At 37.2% G+C, this 21,672-nt stretch overlaps 1 protein-coding gene across 1 annotated transcript in view; it reads right to left on the bottom strand.

Moving 5' to 3' along the window:
- LOC136832603 (uncharacterized) overlaps nucleotides 1-21,672 on the bottom strand; it is a 198,766-nt gene that overhangs the window by 160,111 nt on the left and 16,983 nt on the right. The window contains exon 2 of the mRNA XM_067093794.1: nucleotides 7,386-7,452. The gene's annotated coding sequence lies outside the window, so the exon portion shown is untranslated. The remainder of the gene's footprint in view (nucleotides 1-7,385; nucleotides 7,453-21,672) is intronic.

Genomic DNA, 21,672 nt, shown 5'->3' with positions numbered 1-21,672 from the left:
TTCCTTTTCAGTGAAGTCTAATTATTCATGTCACAGAAACATATGATTTTGACATTCCCACTTTTTTTTGGGGGAAAAGACCTTAAGCTCCTATAAGCCTTCTTTTCAATGTAGTCTATGTTTTCTATATGTTTTTTTTACTGAAGTCTGTGTCTTTCTATATGCTTCTTTTCAGTTGTCTATGTTTTTCTGTTTTTTGTTTTGTTTTAATGAAGTCTGTGTCTTTCTATATGCTTTTTTTCCAGTTAATTCTGTGTTTTTCCGTGCTTTTTTAAAAATTAAGTCTATGTTTTGTATATGATTTTTTAAAATGTAGCCTATGTTTTTCTACATACTTTTTTCAATGTGGTCTATCTTTCTATATGCACTTTTCCATGTAGTCTATGTTTATATATATATATATATATATATATATATATATATATATATATATATATATATATATATTTTTTTTTTTTTTTTTTTTTTTTAATTAAATCTGTTTTTATCTGCAGGGGTCACATCCAAATCCTACCATCCACATACAGAAAGTGAGCACAGTGACATCAACTGCTGCCTTGCTTGTCCCTGAAGCCAGCCATGTTTTTCAAAGACAAAATACCCTTCCATTCACTCACCCTTTCCATCTCTACTCCCATTTCCCAAAAAATTGAAAAGATAAATTTCACATTTTCAATCGTGCACCGTACCTATTATTATTCTATTAATACACGACCCGATTACCCTTGAAATGGTGCTTGTTTGCCTTTCCCGTCGGCCGTTAGGCTCGGCTGCATGTTAATGGTACAATTCACTCAATATTCAAACGGGCGTTTACCTACATTGACCCGCTTATTAACTGTAATATTGGGAACGCCGTCGATGCGTTTCCTGCCCTTTAACTATTTGAGTGGCATTGATACTGATCGCTCACTTAGCCAGACGGGGAGAGAGGGAGAGAGAGAGAGAGAGAGAGAGAGAGAGAGAGAGAGAGAGAGAGAGAGAGAGATTTTGTACCTTAATGGAGTGAATCATGGCATGCGGAAATTACACATACATACACACGTATGTATGTATATATACACAGATATGTATATATATATTTAATATATATATATATGTATATATATATTTTATGTATATACATATATATTTATATATACATAATATACATATACATACATACATACATATACATACATATATACATACATACATATATATATATATATATATATATATATATATATATATATATATATATATATATATATATATATAGAGAGAGAGAGAGAGAGAGAGAGAGAGAGAGAGAGAGAGATATAATCCATTTTTTCTGTACGATTTCCTTTTTCCCTATTATTTTTTTAAGGCGGGATCAGCTGGCGGTTAAAACTCCAGATGTGGAAAGGGCCTCTACCGCCCTCTCACAGCCAATATCGGAAGAAGAAGAAACGAAAATGGCGAGGGTAATCCAAGACGATGTTTAGACCCTCAAAGAATTGTTGCTCTCCAGAGGGAAAAAAAAGGGGGCATATGTGAGAGAGAGAGAGAGAGAGAGAGAGAGAGAGAGAGAGAGAGAGAGAGAGAGAGAGAGAGAGAGAGAGAGAGAATGTTTATGCTAAAGCCAGCAATGAAGAAAATATCATTAAATAATATGAGTGACTGAGTTACTCATGAATGTCCCTCGATATGAAAATATTCGCTTATTCATCATCCGCAATTTCTCTCTCTCTCTCTCTCTCTCTCTCTCTCTCTCTCTCTCTCTCTCTCTTTGAAGTTAGCATCTTGCAACTCACTGCAGGCATTCCCTTTTTTACCTTTTACGCTTCTTAGCCCCCAGGTAATTTACTTTCACTCAGCTGGTCAACTGTCATTAACCAGCTTTCCACCATTCCCTAAAGAATAATCCCTATCATCGATGACCATAGTCAAACGGAAAGCATGTTACAAATAATAAGGACCCCTATTTGGCATGAAGGTGTTCCTTCAGCCCCAGCGTTCGTTCGGGATTCGAAAACAATATCCTTTGCATTAATGAACTGCTCCCTGAAATTGTGATCAAGCGTCTCATCAAGTCAATAAATTGGCACCTAAGCCTTTTAAGGCAGTTCGGAAATATATCATTGAGGAGGAACTGGGCCAGAGTTTGCATCTAAAAACTAGATGACAAGGTCAGCCATAAACCGGATTCCAACACAGCCAGCAACACCAAAGTCACCTGTGCCGAGCGCTCTGGACATACCAGCCGGCCATTTCATCCTTATAAAGACGGCCACGGTCATCATCCCAGCCTCTACAAGCAAAACTGAGGAGTGGACCGTGTTTTGGTCCTCAGTGGACCGTGTTTTGGCCAGTTTATGCAGCAGGTCATCAGGGTTGCTTCTAAGCAGATAATTTGCTCCAAACTTATGACCCTGTCAAGGCATTCACAGAGATGGTCAAGTAACGTTCACACATTCAATGAACCACGAACAACCGGAGACCTGACAAACGAGAAACCACCTGCATTAGTTTGGGAAGTGGAGAGAGAGACCACATCAAGGTAAAACTCCCCCAGCAGGTAAAGAACTAGTTGGATCCCCAAAAGACCTCTAGATAAAGATTAAGATTATTTTCCTCTTTTCCAAAATCTTCGAGACTCACAGGCTATCGTCACTCACTACTGCAAAGAGGAAAATGCTGATTCAGGAAATCTGCCTGACCAATGCCACTTGGGACTCGCCACTCAAACAGGTTGTGGCCTAGAGATTACATACTTGTCCCCATGCAGCAGTCAGAACCCAGAGTAAGTTACCCTTCCCGGCTGTAGTGTAAATACCAGTAAGGGAGAGCTCTATCTTGGTGGATGCAACCACAAAGGGCCAATGAACATGCACAGAATGGCAGGCACTGACAGGCAAGCACGACTACTGACTGGCATGTCTTGAGATGCACCCCTTCAACCTTCGATATTATGTTATTTGGAACTACTGTATTAGCTCTGGCGAGCAACTCCATGTTCCCCTTATGAACTGAGGTTAATGACTTTCTCCAGAGAAACGTCTATGAAACTATGTTAATTAGCAGTACAAAATGAGGAAATCTGAACTTAAGCCCCAATCTGGTTTTCACTGTCCCTGTATTTTTTTTTTTTCAAAAGCAGATTTATCTGCGGTCACCAAGAACGCATATCTGGCATAAATTCATCGTGAGTCTTAAGCTGTCAACAAGACGAAAGTACTAGTTCTAATCAAGATTCTTGACTTTAATGTCGTGGTTTGATTTACTTTTCAAGCTCATCTCGTGTTAATTCACGTGAATATAACACAGACAGACAGTCAGACACGCGCTGTGTGTCCTCTGTCACACACACACATATTATATATATATATATATATATATATATATATATATATATATATATATATATATATATATATATATATATATATATATATTGTTCCTGAGTTATTCACAACCATCCTGTCATTGCTCGCTCTCTCTCTCTCTCTATCTCTCTCTCTCTCTCTCTCTCTCTCCCCCTTCGTGATGTTCTAACAAATAATTTCTCCCATGGTCTCATGATGAAAGACGAAACCCGGAAACATTAAGAAAGAACAAGATGAAGATCCTCCTTCCCTTTCTTGAAGGACTACATGTAAATTATGAACACTGCCACCAGGCCCTTTTAAGCGCAGTTCCAGTCACTTGGCATCAAAATCATAAAATTTCCCTCGATAGAAAAATGATCCTTACTAGGCAGTACAATATTACCTTTATATGTCGGGAAAAAATCCTTCCTTGGTTGGATTACTTCTTTTTATCTCTACATTTACTGATCTGTAAAGAATATCTCGCTTACGGTATTCTGCTGATAACTCCCTTGCCCAACGGTCGAATGTCCTGGGTTCGATCTCAATGTGAGTCAATCATTTATTATATAATTGTGAAGACTTCCCAGTTATATACTGTTCTTTCTTCGGATCTGCTTAAGAGAAAATGATGGATGTCTTTATGACATGAACGTTTGCTATATACTCTTGCAAGGTAATAAGCATATAACTTTTTCTAGCTATGCAACTGCTCATAAGCACAGGTTTTCCAGATGACCTCAGCCTCTGCAAGAAAAGACATCAAAGAAACCTTCTATACTCTGTTTCAATAGAGAGTAAGCAACATGTCTGAATGGGATTTTTGTTTGGTTGATGGAATGGCATATAAAATTTATGCAAAAGGCCAAGCGCTGGGACCTATGAGGTCATTCAGAGCTGAAAGTGAAATTGAGAGCAAAAAGTTTTCAGTATGTAACAGGAGGAAAACCTCGCGGCTGCACTATGAAACGATTTTTGAGAAAGGGTGGACAGTAAGATGGAAGAAATGTAATATGAATGGAGGTATAGTAAAAGGAATGAGAGGGGTTGCAGCTAGGGGCTGAAGGGACGCTGCAGAGAACCTCAAGTAATGCCTACAGTGCACCTCATGAGGTGTAATGGCGGCACTAAGTTAAGTATATCTTAGTTTTACCAGACCACTGAGCTGATTAACAGCTCTCCTAGGGCTGGCCCGAACAATTAGATTTATTTTACGTGGCTAAGAACCAATTGGTTACCTAGCAACGGGACCTACAGCTTATTGTAGAATCCGAACCACATTATAACGAGAAATGAATTTCTACCCTCCTAGGGATTTCATTTGGTTGATCCACACTATATTCAGCAGTGTGCAAGGACTTCTTCGACACCATCAGTACTGATGTCAAAAGTAAAATTCCAGATTTGCCGACAGTCTATTTGTAATCTATTACAGCTTACAAGTAACGAAAAAAAAAGGACAGTTACAAGAAACGTTGCTCTCTCTCTCTCTCTCTCTCTCTCTCTCGCTCTCCAGAGCTTCCCAACCACTATCTTTCAAGGGACGACAACAACAATCTGGCCGAGGCTCCACCTTTCTTTTAGGGGTCACCCCATTGCCATTAAGGGATATTATATCGTCATCAAAGGGTCTCTACGGTGGCATCATGAGGCCTTATGGCGCGTTTATAGTAACAGCGTGAAGCCAACTGTAGTTTCGAGTTTATAATTTAACGAGGGAGGTTGAGGAAGCGATTCTAAAAGGAATGACATTTCCGATAAATGATCGTTCACCCTGCCTCAATACCTTTATTGAAAGTCGATAAATATGAAAACCACATGATACATTTAAAACTGAACAAGTCGCTGACTTGGGAAGTTATCATGGAGGACATTTTCGACAAGCGATCGTTCAAAAGACATGAAAGTCCTACTGATAAGTCGTTGAAATATGGAAGTTCCTATGAAACAATTTAGAACGGTTAGGATAAGTCCCAGACTTGGCAGTCTGCCTTTGTTCCCGTTAAAGAAGATTCAAATATCTCGAAAGTTTCTTTGATAAAATCCTCCCCAAAAGTTAGCTTAACTGTATGATTTATCACTTGGGGGAAGATATTTTACTTCAAATGTAAACAGACTAGAATTTTACAAGTGTTTTCCTAAAAGTTCTAACAGCTGGCTACGACAATGGCGGCGAGCAAGAGCATATATTTTTTTTATGAGTCTAGGAGCTTCGTACCATATGCTTACGAATGTAACCCTGCGTTGGTTGGGAATCTTGAGTATGAGTTGGCTTCGCCGACCTTGGTAGTCTGGCGCGAGTTTTATACATCGAAACAATTTAAAATTATACGAACACTTTATTCTGAAGAATAGCTCTTCTTTATGTATCATTACCAGCATAGTAAGGAAATGATTGGTCTAATGGATCGTCATCGCTCTCTCCCTTTCTATAGTTTTCGTGTGTCTCTTTCCCTCAAAAGACTTAGCCCTCAAAATCCTCCCTCCCTTTTCGCTGGGCGACTGTCTCAGTCCTGCTCCATATAACGTGCTTTTGTTGTTTCGTTTTTATAACGGTCCTAGATTCCCAAGCTTTGCCTAATCATTAATTCCTGTTCCCATAAGATAACACAGTTACGACGTTAGAAGTGAATTATGGGCGAAGTCTTCAGATCTTGAAAACAAGGTCCTGAATAGCAAGAGTACCCTACAAGACAAACTGCTGTAGATTACCACGAAACCTACGGAAGTCCTACTAGATATTGGCTCCTCGTATTCCTCGTCTAAAGAAATCATTCATTTTTGTTTCATTGTAGTGTAATTCTTACAAAATAAGCCCACTCTAAACTTTTCCCAGAGCCGAAGAAAAATTTTTTTTAGTCCCTATCCTTTCTGAAAAACGACAGGCATATGCAATTAGTAATAAAAATTATTACATTACTACTTTCCACAAAATATAAAAACTGAATGCCCACAAGGGAAATAAGAAATACCACGACTAGGAAAATAACCAATGATTACCAACAGAGGTAACTCAACAAGCAAATCAGTACATATAAACATGCATTACTAACATACAAGTCACTGGAATTGGTAGGGAACTCTACAGCAGCATTTCAGCCTCAGTAATAATAATAATAATAATAATAATAATAATAATAATAATAATAATAATAATAATGCTATAAGATTTGAGTTTAGCAAGAAAAGAATTAAATACTTCCTATGATGGTCGAAATTACAATAGCCACTGTTGGGAAAAAAGACCTATCCCAAACGTAAAACCGGCTACTGATATCCAAGCAGGAGAAAGGTATTCCAATATTGGCTGACCGATTAGAAACGTGGTAACAATAACACCATCCTTTAGATACAGAAGTCTCAGGAAATATGCCAGTTTTACTTGCAACACAAGATGATTTATTCTCAAGGGATATGGGAAAGACAGTTTGAAGTCAAACAAGCATTAATTGTCAAAAAATTTATATTGGGAACCGGAGCAAGAGGAAAGTCAAAACAAGACCTCAAGGTATGCCACACCGGATAGGGTCAAAACTAAAGGTGGATTTGTAATTCAGAGTAAAACGTACAAAGGCATATTCTTGATAATCCACTCATCAACATCCATAACGGCTTAAAAAACATGAATACAATATAGACCAGAGATTTATACTGTAAACCTCAAGCTAATAAGAAAACACTGAATGTGTTTCCTTATTAACATGTGCTGTCACATAATACAATCACATGTTTTTTTAACATTGGACGAACGATCTCCTATTACATAAATTAATTTCAACGTTTTCAGCCCACTCTCCACTGTAGAGGGACGCGTTTTAAATTACCATAATCTACACACACAAGCTATTCATTTTATAAATCAATTGATCCTGTTCCCAAACATGAGCATTTTTAACCCAAGCAACAAACCCTTCCCCCCTAACAAAACGGATGGGGGGTGAAATTACACTTTTTGTTATACATTCATTGGCACATTCCCTTTGAATTGTTAATCCCCGTTACAATTATATGCAAAATCATACATTTACCTTAAAACATAAAATATACACTTACCTCCAAATATTACTCTTCAGTGAATGGTGTATGCACTCTCCCAACTGCCTTCGCCTAAATCTCAATTCTGCAGGATAAGAGAGGCAACATGTAGTTTAACTGATGAAACGTATTCAGTCAAAAAAACATTAAAATACATAATACGCAATAAAATTATTTTTATTGTCATAAAATATGACCTGTTTTTATCATCATAAAACCACTGTCAGTTACCTTGTCCAAGGCTACTTTCCTTGACTAGCCTTTAGTGATTCAGAAAACAGCAAAAACAGTCCCTATCAAAACACTCTGTTAAGATGCTGCCTAGACTTGTCTTTTTTCATCAGAAAACTGGATTGCTTTTCGTAAACACTGGCTGGTAATCAAAAATTATATGAGCATCTTGAAGGCAGCCAACTTTGGCAAGAGATCGAAAGCAAATTTTTAACTGTCTTTATGCATAGGCAGTCAATATTTGGGCACCATACCATCTGCTACCTCTACCCCCATATGGACCGTTTAAGAGGCGACCCAGTGATTCCGATTTTCACTAGTGAAATTAATGAAAAATATCACTAATGCTAATAAATTCCTAAATAACAACTAAAATACAACAGTTAAGTTTACTGGATGCCGCTGAGGGCAGATGAATGTTTTAAATTTTTCTTGCTATGGAAAGGCGATGTGTGATTGAAGAACCGTTACTCTGTCATGTGCTATAACAATATGAAAAACATAAATGATGTCTAGACAAGGGACTGTCAATTACATGTGGTAATGTATGCATATTCATGACAGGAGAGCGCTTACTATCTGTATAATGATGGATAAGATGACTCAGCTACCACAAACAGCAGTATGCAGTATGAGTCCTCCCTTTTATAATGAAAATAAGTTTAAAGGGCGGGAATGTTTGGCACCTGAACCACCCATAATAAGAAAAATCCTTTTTGCCTTAGCGTTACATAGTCACAAATTACCATTAAAATTCTAAGCAATGGGCAATGAGTTTAGTATAGAAACTGAAGGACTGAGCGTACTGCATTACATCACATGACTACTATAAAAAGAACTGTTACAATAAAAAAGATACGGTCTTTCATCACTGAGAGAGAGAGAGAGAGAGAGAGAGAGAGAGAGAGAGAGAGAGAGAGAAGAGACAAGAAAATAAAAGAAAATGCAATGAAAATGTGGGCAATGAAATAACGGACGCGAACAGATACCAACGGGCAATTAGATAACCGGGCACGAGAAAATGACTACAATGAAAACGGTTTAATAAAAAGAAACAGGGAAAACATGACCTAATCCAGAGTATGAATAAGATAGGGGCGGCATTGGTAAGAGACTAGAGTGAACAGAGAGAGAGAAACTGATAAGCTTATCGTAAAAATAAAGAAGCCAAAGGCACCGGGTGGAAAAATGCTTTCCGAGGTCTTGAATCGTTAAGGACGACAAGCGCACAGCGAGTTGAAATTTGTGAATGAATTGTGAAGAATTACCTTTAAAATAATCATTATAATTCAACTGAAAAAGGTTCTACGAACGCCAAGGAATTATTTCCTTTCTGTTTTTTGTAATGACCGTAAAAATTTTAACTTTTATAAAGGTTTTCGTGCAAATAATCATTTTCTTACTATATACTGTGATGACCGTAAAATAGTCTATTTTCGAAAAAGGTTCTTGTGCAAATAAACAATAAACCATTTCTTCCTTTACGACTCAAGAAATACAGAAAGAATTCTCTCCCGCCTCTGTCTTCCTTGATTTCTATAACCCGGACATTTCCTACAAGCAAGATTCTTGCTTCATTTTTGTCTTGGAATATCAGAATTCTTTTTCACTGAAAATTCCTTTTGGTTTAGAGGGCTTTTTATGCATCATCTAAATCATTAGATAACTCGCAATTAAGGGTAAAAAGAGGACAGTTAAATATTTATATTGATTAACATATTCTGTTATTATATGATATTACAAAATAATATATGTTCTGTTATCACAGCTTTAAAGAATGCACCTGATTGTATTCTGATTAGCCAATAACTACCTACTTTATGTATTCATCACTCGATGTGTGAGATAAAGAGTGACAACCCAGTTGCACCTGCAATAAAACGGCTAATAAATAGCTTCGTAATTACCAATTAATTAAAGAACCTTCCTAAATGGCCTGCAGTATAACCATCAGAATCGTTATTGGAAGGTTTTTGGCAGACGCTTATTCTTAGCAATGCTAGCACGAGCTACGAGGCGATAGTCCGTACTCAGGCTTTGTCTGAGTATTAATGATCTCTGAGGAATCAAGTCACCCAGCACACCATTTCAAGTTAACGTACGATAGACTGGTCGGAGGAGGAGGAGGAGGAGGAGGAGGAGGAGCAGGAGGAGGGTAAGGAGCAGGAGGAGGAGGAGGAGGAGGTAGGGGATGGGGGATGGATGATAGGAGGCGAAATCCAGCAGGAGTGAGACATAGTTACAAAGGACGGATGAGTGAGCGGACTTGGGGCGATGTTTTCAGACTGGCTTTGAAGTGCTAGAATCTCCTGTTTCGAGAAAGAGGTGGAGGAAAACGACAACGGGGAGGGGGTGGGGGGGAGTTAAAAGGAGGAGGGGATATGGAGGTAGGAAAAGGGAAAAAAATTAGGGCTTCCTTATTTTCCGTTAGGAGTTGAAAAGTTCAGATTTTGTGAAGTTGAGACATAATGGCCCTAGTTTCGAGAAAGACTTTGTGGGTAAAATGGGGGCGGAGGGAATTTGGTGGGGAATTATAAAAGGAGATGGCTTTTATTTGGAGTGACAGAAGGAACAGAAGAGAGAGAGAGAGAGAGAGAGAGAGAGAGAGAGAGAGAGAGAGAGAGAGAGAGAGATTTAGGTAAGTGAATCCTATGAAAACCGACCTCAAATGCACTTGAAGAACAGCATGGTAAACAAAAAGTAGTTATGCCCAACATTGAAAAGTTGATAACTATAATAAAATCATGCAGATTATAGGTGTTCTAGGCATCTGGTAACCTGTGCAGAACTACAAGCATAACAGACGAGGCGAATTAAAGTGGGGAATTTTTTTTTCATCTGAAGAACATGAAGGTGATTCAGTCACTAAAGGTAAATAGTGAATAAAACTTTTTTTCGACGAGCGAAACCTCACTAGAGAAGCAATTAGTTTTCTGAAGTAATGAATGATTTTTTCCTGAAAAAGACTGAGTTTTGTACTCTAAATAAACTGATATTGGTAAAATATCATGACGTAACTCCGCCACTTCACAAAAACATAACAAAAAGTCTGAATACATTTCATAACCGAACCTAAACGCTGACCTAAACGAAAATTCCACAGGACACAAAAAATGACTTATTGATTTACAGCATCATAATTAAACCACTTCGCTGACCGACGTAGCCTTAAAAGCAAGCAACGAAGTTTGTAGATCCTTAAAGAGACTTGCTCGAAGGTTTAGCGGGTCCGCTGAGGGACGGGCGGCGATTCTTATGCATGATCACGCCCACTTCATATTCCAGAAGGAACATTTGCTACTTATGTCAGTTCGAGATAAGGAGCCATAAAATGTGCTGCCCGCCAGTTTCATCATCGTTAGCGAATTTTAAGGATAAGCCGTCTCACTCTCTAGTGGAAATCACTTCGTCTGTTAACTTTCGTCTGCTGAAACACACACACACACAATTGTACTGGGATCTAATCTCTCTCTCTCTCTCATAATTCAAGAAATTAAAATCATATTCTATGATTATCTCTTTTACCAACGCCTCCCCCTTCTCTCTCTCTCTCTCTCGCGTAATTCAAGAAATTAAAATCATATTCTAAGATTATATCGTTTCCCTTCTCTCTCTCTCTCTCTCTCGCGTAATTCAAGAAATCAAAATCACATTTTAAGATTATCTCGTTCCGCTTCTCTTTCTCTCTCTCTCTCTCTCTCTCTCTCTCTCTCTCTCTCTCACGCATCAAGACGAGAAATTAAAACCATATTTTAAGATTATCTCGTTGCCTTCCTCTCTCTATGGTGTTCTTTCATAATTGAAGGAATTAAAACCATATTCTAATATTATCTCTGTCCCCTTCACTTTTCCTCTTCTCCTCGTAGGTATTCATTACATCTTGTCTCTTACACTGATACTCCTCGTTGTGTTGTTGACACTGAATTATCTGAGGACTTATCATCTTCCTTGAACTTCTCCATAGTGTGCACGTTTTTTCACGCAAGGCTTGATGCCAACTTTATTTTTGTGGTTTTCTCAATGTATATATATACATATACATATATATATATATATTACACATATATATACTGTGTACATATATATTTATACATATATATATAATTCATATACATATATACACATATACATACGTATATGTATATATATATATATATGCGTGTGTGTGTGTGCGTGTGCATAAACTATTCGAACTCACATCTACAAATTTTTACAAAGCGATTATAAACACAGATTAAACCGCGAGATAATACTAAAAAAAAAAATCGTGTTTTAAAAAGAGAAATACCGAAACTGGTCTGGCTAACTCCGCATTAACCTCCCTTAATATGTCCCTTGTTACTTTAACCCGAGACGAAAATCGAGTTAACTTGTACAGAGCAGGATAGGTTTATGGAGGAGAAGGATTACTCGGTCTTTGAGAAGACTCAGATTTTTGTCTTTGTTGACACTAAATATATATATATATATATATATATATATATATATATATATATATATATATATATATATATATATATATATATGTATATATATATATATATATATATATATATATATATATATATATATATATATATATATATATATATATATATATATATATATATATATGGTAACAGAGGCTCTGTTTATGAGGCCACGGAGGAGACAATGCGAAAAGCCAAAGGCTGTGTATGAACCGCACACTTATTAATATAATTACTGTATGAACTGTCCACAAGATGCAAATACATACATATATACATACATGCATACAAACATACGTACATAGATTTATATATATGCACACATATACATATACATATATAAATATACATAAACATACATATATAAATATATACATATACATGTATATATTCATATAATATATATATGTACATACACATACATATGTATATAATTATGTGTATATATATATTAAGTTATTATATTAATTTCTTAACACAATTAGGTCTTGATAATGTGCCTTTGTCTGTAAGCAAAAAAAAAAAAAAAAAAAAAAAAACTCGCATATTAAGAGCAGGGCATGTCCAACAGTCAGATGATAAATAGGCAGATAATTTGATGTTTAAAATGTGGCAAGGAAACATTATCGGACGGGATGATCCTAAAGTTAGCCACTTCCACACAACTTTTGTGGGATTGCGAAATCAGTAAGCAGCAACGACAAGATACTGGAGGTAATTAAGAGCTGGGTAATTATTGTAATTATATCACGGGATGCATTTGTACATATATAGCTATGTTCCAAATAAATATGAACATGCTGCTCTGAGCATATATATTCGTACATGTGGCACAAAAAGAATACATTTTCTTCGATGAAAACTTTGCTAGTCCTGAATAGCGCAATTCCAGGACATGCTGCTGCCTACCTCTAAGTTCTTGGTAATGGTAGGTTAGTAGGATTCAATTTCCCAGTTTTCAAACATCTGGTGTTCGTAGAAGGAACATGAAATAAAGACAGGGGAATAAAACTTCTCCCGGAAGCATTGAAGTCTGTTCTATTTAGAGATGCTACCCTGATATACATCTGCATGAACAGCATCACATAAGAATCAGCGATACTGAACTTGAGCTTCTGGAAAAGGCTGAGGAGATAAAGAAAACTATTATGATGAGTAGAAAGTTCTGCGTGCAAATAGATAAACTAGCAAGGAAAAAAATGCAAATTTGAGTTTTTTCAAGTTTCAAAGATCCATACTGAAAGTAGCAAGGATTTGAATAGGGTCCTTCTTGAAAAGAAAGAAGAGCGTGGGTGGGGGTGGGGGGACACAACCCTAAAGGATACTAATTCACGAAAAGAGAGGAAAGATGTAGAAACGATAACCTAAACACACCAGCATGACAAGGAATTGAAATTTGGAACCAAACGTACAGAGCCTGGCCACCACGATCTTAAGGAAGAACGTAAGAAAAAAATAAGTACCAAGAATAATAACATAATATGCCTTAAAATCCATGACCAGTTATCAGGAAGGATGGATAAAAAACCATCAAAAAGACTCTGGCTATATTAGAAGTACAGGCATTTGGGGCGATAACTGGAAGGACAAAGTGACAAAGCTAAAAAAAACTTTTGAAAACCGTTCGACATGGTATTTGCCTCCAACTTCTAAGAGCATGTGCGCCTGTTGTACCAATACTGAGGTATCCCCTTGGTATAAACTGAGCATAAGTACCAACATTCACCAAATGAAAATTAGAGATGGAAGATTCCCTGGTTATGTTTTACACTAAAAAGGACAAAACTCCTATAAGTTCCACACAGGACGACTAGATCTGAAACCTAGTGGTAAAACATGATTGCAATATTAATGCAAGTAAAACATTTTATTTCAAAAGAAACTGCCAATTCCACAGAAGGCAAACTGTTTATGTGTGGGGAGGGGGAGTCCCGGGAAGAGGTAGACGGATAATAAAAGAGAGGAGGGAGGAGTGATAGAATTTTGTTGATGTTTTACAATGAACAGGACTAAGAGGAGGAGGAGGAGGAGGAGGAGGAGGAGGAGGAGGAGGAGGAGGAGGAGGAGGAGGAGGAGGAGGAGGAGGAGGAGGAGGGAAAAAAGTAGTACGGAGAAGGTAAGGAAAAGGCAAAAAGGAGGACCTAGTTTTCCCCAAGGAATTGTAAAGTTGAGAATTTATGAAGTTTGGGCACAATGGCCTAGTTTCGGAAAAGTCTTCGCGGGTAAAGAAAAGGGTCGAGGGAATTTGATGGCAAAGACTTTTTTTCCATTATCGGCAATGGCAGAGAGAGAGAGAGAGAGAGAGAGAGAGAGAGAGAGAGAGAGAGAGAGAGAGAGAGAGAAAGGAAAAATAATTCATTAGTAGTACAGCAATTCGTCTGATCACAAAACTTGACAATTAAATACATAAATAAACGATGAGGAAGTCCCAGTAAGGCAAAAGAAAAGGTGTAAGGCACCGATAATCGAGGAAATCTATAATCTTAGTACGTTGCAAAATTTATGATAAACATTAATTTAAATGAAATTACCAATTAGATTTTTTCCATGGCAAACAAATCAGGGAAAGACAAAATAATAAAATTATACTTGCTTGCCTTGGAAAACAAATTTCAACAACAAATTTTAAGTGTAAATCAAATAATAAATGAAAAAGACTTGTTGGTATATTTTGATATTTTATCTATCATGACTGTTTAAAGGGAGAATTACCCCCATGTTCTCTTTCACCAATGGTCAAAGTAACCCTAAAGGTAAACAATAATGTCTCACGTTAGGGGGTGGGGGGAGGTAATGCCGTCATTGCACCTGACGCGGTGCACTGTAGGCATTATTTAAGGTTCTTTGCAGCGTCCCTTCGTCCCCTAGCTGCAACTCCTTTCATTCTTTTTCTGTATCTGCATTCATATTCTCTTTCTTCCATCTTACTTTCCACTAACCTAACTATTTTTTCATAGTGCAAATGCGAGGTTTTACTATTTACACCTTAAGAACTTTTTAATGTTTCCCTTTCGGTGATAAATGACCTCCTATGGTCCCAGCGCTTGGCCTTTGGCCTAAATTTTACATTCCATTCCATTCTAAATATTGATGTCTGTAGACATTTTACGTCAGAGGGTTTTGGGGTCCCACAGGAGAATATGATTATGCGTGATCACGCCAACGCGATGTTTCAGACGCAGTTTTGGCTGCTTATGTCAGAGCGAGATAAGGAACCATAAAATGTACTGCCCCTGAGTTGCATCATCGTTAGTACATGTTAGCGAGGAAGAAGAGCACCTCTTGATATCTTTGATAAATCTCAGGACTGAAGAGAAAGTGTCTCATCGATGCTCAGGTCTTCACTATCAAAATGTCTTTACGCAATGCTTACATGTCAAGGAAACTTATTATTCTTATCCAAGTCCTGATGTGTTTTGAAATGCTAAAATTGTTAGGGAACACTAAGGCAGAAATATGAAGAATTCCGTCATAATCGATTTTTTTTTTTAATACATTTTTCTTGTTAAAGAAAGAAACTGTCGCTGAATGGGCGACACGGGTAACTTCCAGAGAAATAATCTATCTTCCTAGCGACCTCGGTTCTATAGGAAATGTTTATTAGCGAATATCTCTTCTTAACTGACAACAATATCTTCTGTTTAAAAAAATATGAAGAAAACAGCTAAATGAGCCAGGTTACAAAAAGATAACAAGAGAAATCCACACTTCAAAAGTGAAAAGTATGGTGAGCTAATAATACCAGTTGATTCGAATGTTCGCCACTGCCACCCATTTCAAGGAGTGTGAAGGCTGTACGTAGCAAGGGGAAGAGGGTGAAGAAGTTCTGCAATGAACAAGCTTTCCATAGCACTGATCAAAGTCGTAAATAAAGAACAAGCACAAAGGGCAACTTTACAAGTGAACTCCTGTGACTACAAAACCGAGGCGTCATTATTAACACGAAAGTCCTACACCAGTTTGAAGGAGCTGCTTACATAACAAGATGAAGTGGTGTAGATAATGGAACAAGTAAAAAATGCGACGAAGTTTCTTCGGCGCAATCGAGTTTTCTGTATAATCAAGGCCACCGAAAATAGATCTATCTTTCGGTGGTCTTGGTATAAGACTGCATGAGCCGCGGCCCATGAAACTTTAATCATAGCCCGGTGGTGGTCTATCCTATACCGCTGCAAAAGGCATGATCATGGCTAACTTTAACCTTAAATAAAATGAAAAATACTGAGGCTAGAGGGCTGCAATTTGTTTTGTTTGATGATTGGAGGGTGGGTGATCAACATACCAATTTGCAGCCCTCTAGCCTCAGTAGTATTTAAGATCTGAGGGCGGACAGAAAAATGTGCGGACAGAAAAAATTCGGACTGACGGACCGACAAAGCCGGCACAATAGTTTCTTTTTTAAAGAACAATGACACGTATTCATTAGTCCATCTCAACAGAAACGAATTGTTACATTTAATTTTTTTCGATCCATACAAAAAAAGCCACATTCCTCATTTAAATCCATTTAATAGATCTGGCTTATAATTACACGCCTGTTACTAGGTTTAACTGGTATGCTTCCCGATATTCTACTGGTTCATCTATTTCATTAGAGAAAATGTAAGTGAGTTTAATAAGCAATAAAAGAAGGCTGCTGGTTACCTCCTACCGTGGAGACAATGACTGCGACTTTGGTGAAGAAACGAGATATGAGAAAATACCAGCTATTTTCCAGTGCTTGAGAAAACACCAGCTTATTTTCCAGTGCTTGCGAATGGCAGCACGAACGGGACGTATGACACAGAATGAACTTTGCTTGAAAATGAGTTCTTAAATGACAAGTCTCCTGGTCAGAGTAGTAAGTGGGAAGGAAGATGAGGCAAGAGGGAGGAAGGGAGGGAGGAAGGAAGGAAGGAAAAAGGCAAAAAGAAGGCCATCCTTGCTTTCCGCCCGGGGCTGAAAAGTTGAGAATTTATGAAGTTGAGGCATAATGGCCCTAGTTTCGGGAGTCTTTGTGGGTAAAGAAAAGGAGCGCAGGTATTTGATGGGAAATTTTGATACGAAGATTTTTGTTGTATCGGGAGGAAAAGGAGAGAGAGAGAGAGAGAGAGAGAGAGAGAGAGAGAGAGAGAGAGAGAGAGAGAGAGAGAGCATTTAGCCGTACCAAGACATACGATTACAGAACTAATCGATTATATACCATTGATATAAAAGTAACTAACAATGATGAATGCCTCTCACTGTGACAGGAGTAAAAGCCTAAAACAATGACGCAATAATTTTGGGAAACCCTGATCCTAACAGGTTAAAAAAATTATGAAAAATATCTTCCGTTTACGGAAATTGTAAATTAGATTTTTTCTTTCCTAAACAAAAAACCATGACGGCTAAAACTTCTAATATTTCACTCAGCTGCAAAGGAAAGCTAATTCTAAAAAAATTTTTTAAATAAACTAAATTAAAAGTCGGTACAGTACGGGAAAAAAATCTTTATAGTACGATGCATTATTCTATCTACCTTAATCATTTGGGAAGGGATATTAACAAGTGCTGAATACAATCACTGACTCCCTACCTCCCTCTTCGTGGAACAAAACATCCCTGCAAGCTATAGTGAAAAGCTGCAGATGGTTTACGTCAAAGGGTTTCCATGTTACGCGTGATTCACTGGAAAATCTCACTCTATGTCTTTCCAGCAGGTTATAACCAAGTTCGATATATGGTAACTCAAAGACAACATATCATCCATTTCAAAACTCCAAGTACTGGTAGATTAGTAAGACTGAATTTCAAAGTTCTCAAACATTTTGGTGATCGTAGAACGAATATGAGATGATGAAAAACTGAAAGGATTAGACGAATAACTTTTCTATTGCTTAACGGAACAAGGCATTCAACGACAATTCCAGAAGGGTCTGTTTGTACAAACAAAATATTCTCAAATGAATATTTTCAAGGCATTCAATGGCAATTCAAAATTGTATATTCTCAAATGAATATTTTGCGACTATTTTTAAGGATACCCTTGTACTGCAACCGTAGGTGCTTATATTGGCAGTGGACCAGGAATAGTTGCTGTACAGGCCACACAGGAAATGAAACTAAACTTTGAACATCCTAACCATATTTTGCCCAAGAAAACGTAGTGGCAAGGAGGCTAGGTGCACTGCATTCACAGAAACCGCAGTAAGTTTGGTGATGTGAAGGGCAATTATAAAACAGTTTCATTTAAAGAAAAACCTTACAGGCATTAGAGCGTAGCCACGTGGTGAATGCTGTAGCCCTAAAATCTTCAATTAGAATTTCAAGAACCACACTGCAGACAACATACACAAATAACTCGAGGTGAGAAAGAATGATTATTATTATGATCGTCAATAGAACTGAACTTATCGTTGCACTCTTGATAAAATATGTCTCTCTTCACTGTTACTGTCTTTCATACCTTACGAATTTCTCTGGACAATTCCAAGAGTGAGGGTACAGTACACAATAATTGGGAGACATCGATTTCTTCTTCTTGATAAGATCCCTCTCCCCTTTCCACATAAGCACTGCCTAATGAAGCTTGGTGAAATGGGTAATCCGTCACCGCGGGTAATCCTGGAGTGGGGTGGTTCATCAGAAGATTTATTCTTCGTTATGCTTCTTGACAATTCTGCTTAATGCTGTTACTTTAATTGCATTCTTTTCTATCCATGATATCTAATTTGGAAGAAGCTTTATTTTCAAATCTTTATTTTCAAAGATGGTTGGGATGAGCGAGGTACCTACAACTAATCTCCTGATTTACCAAGAAAATTATTACAAAAATATATACATATATATTTATATATATGTATGTATTTATGTGTGTATGTATGCATGTATGTATGTATGTATGTATGTATGTATATATATATATAATATATATATATATATATATATATATATATATATATATATATATATTTGACATCAGGATCGGACTCAGGTCTTTCAATTGAGAGGCAAAGGGCGCTACCAGCTGCACCACACAGGTTCATTGGTAGCGCCCTTTGCCTTCAATTGAAAAATCTGGGTTCGATCCTGATGTGTGTCAAAAATCTACTTGTTCCACTATATATATATATATATATATATATATATATATATATATATATATATATATATATATATATATATATATATATATGTATATATATATGTATATATGTGTATGTATGTGTGTGTGTATGTGTGCTTGTGTATACAGAATACCCTGTAAAACTGCATTAATTCTTACGCTGGTGAAATGTTTAGAGGTCTGGCGACCAAGATAAGAGAACGAAAAAACGCTTTTACTCAATTTTGAAGGGAGCGAAGTTGCTGTACATTGTTCAGAGAAAAATTATCGAATGGACTTTGAATATAAACTAATAACAGGCAAACATAGCGTCCTGAAAATCAGGAGAAATGTTGAAGAGGCCTTGTTGGATAGGAACCTCTTTTTATTATACATTATTATTAAAATTTCATGAAAGAATCAAGCTTAGGCAGCATTGTCTGGAAGTATCACGAAAAGAAAGCCTTTAATGAACCGACTCCTGTTGATTTAACCATACAGATGGAGTAATATCTATTTTTACCCTGGTTCCTTAGGCAATACATATTTGGGGACTGGGAGAAAGGGAGTACTACTATGTATATAAGAAGAAGCAGACGTCTCGTCTCCGCAGAGCAGCTCACTGTCAAATCGATAATGAGATTAGAGTAATTCGAAAGTCTGAGGAGATGTAAGGCAGCAATTTTAGCAGAATAATGATAAATAAAGGTGTTTTGGTATTTTCCATTACTATTAATATTATTATTAACAATATCGCTCAAAATGAGAAAACATTCATGAGATATAAACCAAAGAGTTCATTTACATTCAAGACGAGTACCCGTAAAGTAGAAGACACATGTCGAGAGGGAAAAATGAAACTTAAAACAATGAACAAGAGTAGTAATAACTTAACAAAGAAATTAATACGCACACATATCAACAGGACAGCAAGTCTGAAAATCTAAGGAAACATAGCATGGCATTTTATAGTGATATTACAGCCTCTTAAACCTGCAAGTATCATCAGTCTCACAGTCATAAGGAATGAAACTACAGAGATCAGAATGTGGATGTCAATGACCTGTTTAAGCTAGAGGTTCAAATTAGTTCTTGGGATGCAGAAACCAAAGACACTGAAGGATGTTTTCCCTTTGAACGGACCAAATCGAAAATGGCAAACTGAATACCTTCAAACAATAATTTAGTATACACCATAATTACCATTATAGCTGATACTGCCCCCAAGTGGCATAAAATCTGTTACTTGCAAAATTATTTTGAATATCGATAGGAAATTCACGTGACAGATAGATAGATAGATAGACAGAAGAGACTGACAGTGTAACGATGCTGTTATCTCCCGATACATGATGAGCCTACAAACGGAGAAGGCTAATGGCGAGATACACTTCACAGGGCTCTCTCTCTCTCTCTCTCTCTCTCTCTCTCTCTCTCTCTCTCTCAAAATTTCCAAATCTACGACCAATATGCGTCAGCTTCACAGATTCTCAATTTAAGCAACTTCGGACGGTCTTCTTTTTGCCTTTTCCTGGCTTCCTTTCTCACCTTCTCCTCTGGCTTCAACAGGAAGGACAGTCTTTAAAACCACATTTTAAATGTGGTTTTAAAGGTCTACCAGCTCCCCCAACCTCTCCCCCCAATTACGTTTCCTTCTGGATGGCACTGACTCCCACCTCCCAACCCATAAGTGTCGTGCATTATCTCAAAGTACCTTATGCTGCAATACTATCCCTCAGTGATAACTGCCATGCTCAGCAATAACTCGCTCACCTCTCTGAGTGCCACGAACTGAATATTAAATTTTACAATTAATGATTACTTTTTCATGTTAAATTCAATATTCCATGAATTCCTTAACAATGAAATCTTTGCTATGCGATAACCAACATAATGAACGTCCTCTTACTGTGATCTCTCAGCGTTGCACGTGTTTATTGCCCCATATAAACAAAATTAACATAGGAAACTCATTTATTTCGGCTAATATTTGACACTGGTAAACGTAGGAATGTACTATGCATTCCAGAGGCCATGGCATAGCGTTTTTCGTAAACGACTTTTAAACTGACGTGTGGATTTCCATGCCACTAAAGCGCTGAGTATTTCAAACTTCGTCCTAATTTTCGGAAGTACTGTGCATTGCCATGTGTGTTTCATAAACTCTTTTACTTAAGAAAATGAGGTTAAAGCTGCGCTTAGCCACCCAACCAACAGCAAAAGTGGTGACGTGTATCAGTGACGTCGGTATAGAGTACCCTCCACTCACGGTCCTTATGGTTGAATGTAATTTTACCTATCCTGGGGCATAGGAAATTTTTTAAAGCAAATCAATATATTGTATGATGATATATAAATTTTCTTATATATTTTATGATGATATATAAATTTTTTTGAATAATTAGGTAAGGAGGATGGCTCTGCGTCACAGATACGCCATAAAGCACCACTTGTTCGAAACGGTCTGAGGAAAGGAAAGAAGTTGGTCTTTTTTCTAAGAGTAAACGGCTTAATTAAGTACATCTGTCAATTCAGTGTA

Source organism: Macrobrachium rosenbergii, chromosome 50, assembly GCF_040412425.1.
Source record: "Macrobrachium rosenbergii isolate ZJJX-2024 chromosome 50, ASM4041242v1, whole genome shotgun sequence".
In the NCBI taxonomy this organism is placed as follows: Eukaryota; Metazoa; Arthropoda; class Malacostraca; order Decapoda; family Palaemonidae; genus Macrobrachium; species Macrobrachium rosenbergii.
This window is presented reverse-complemented; position numbering and strand designations above follow the sequence as displayed.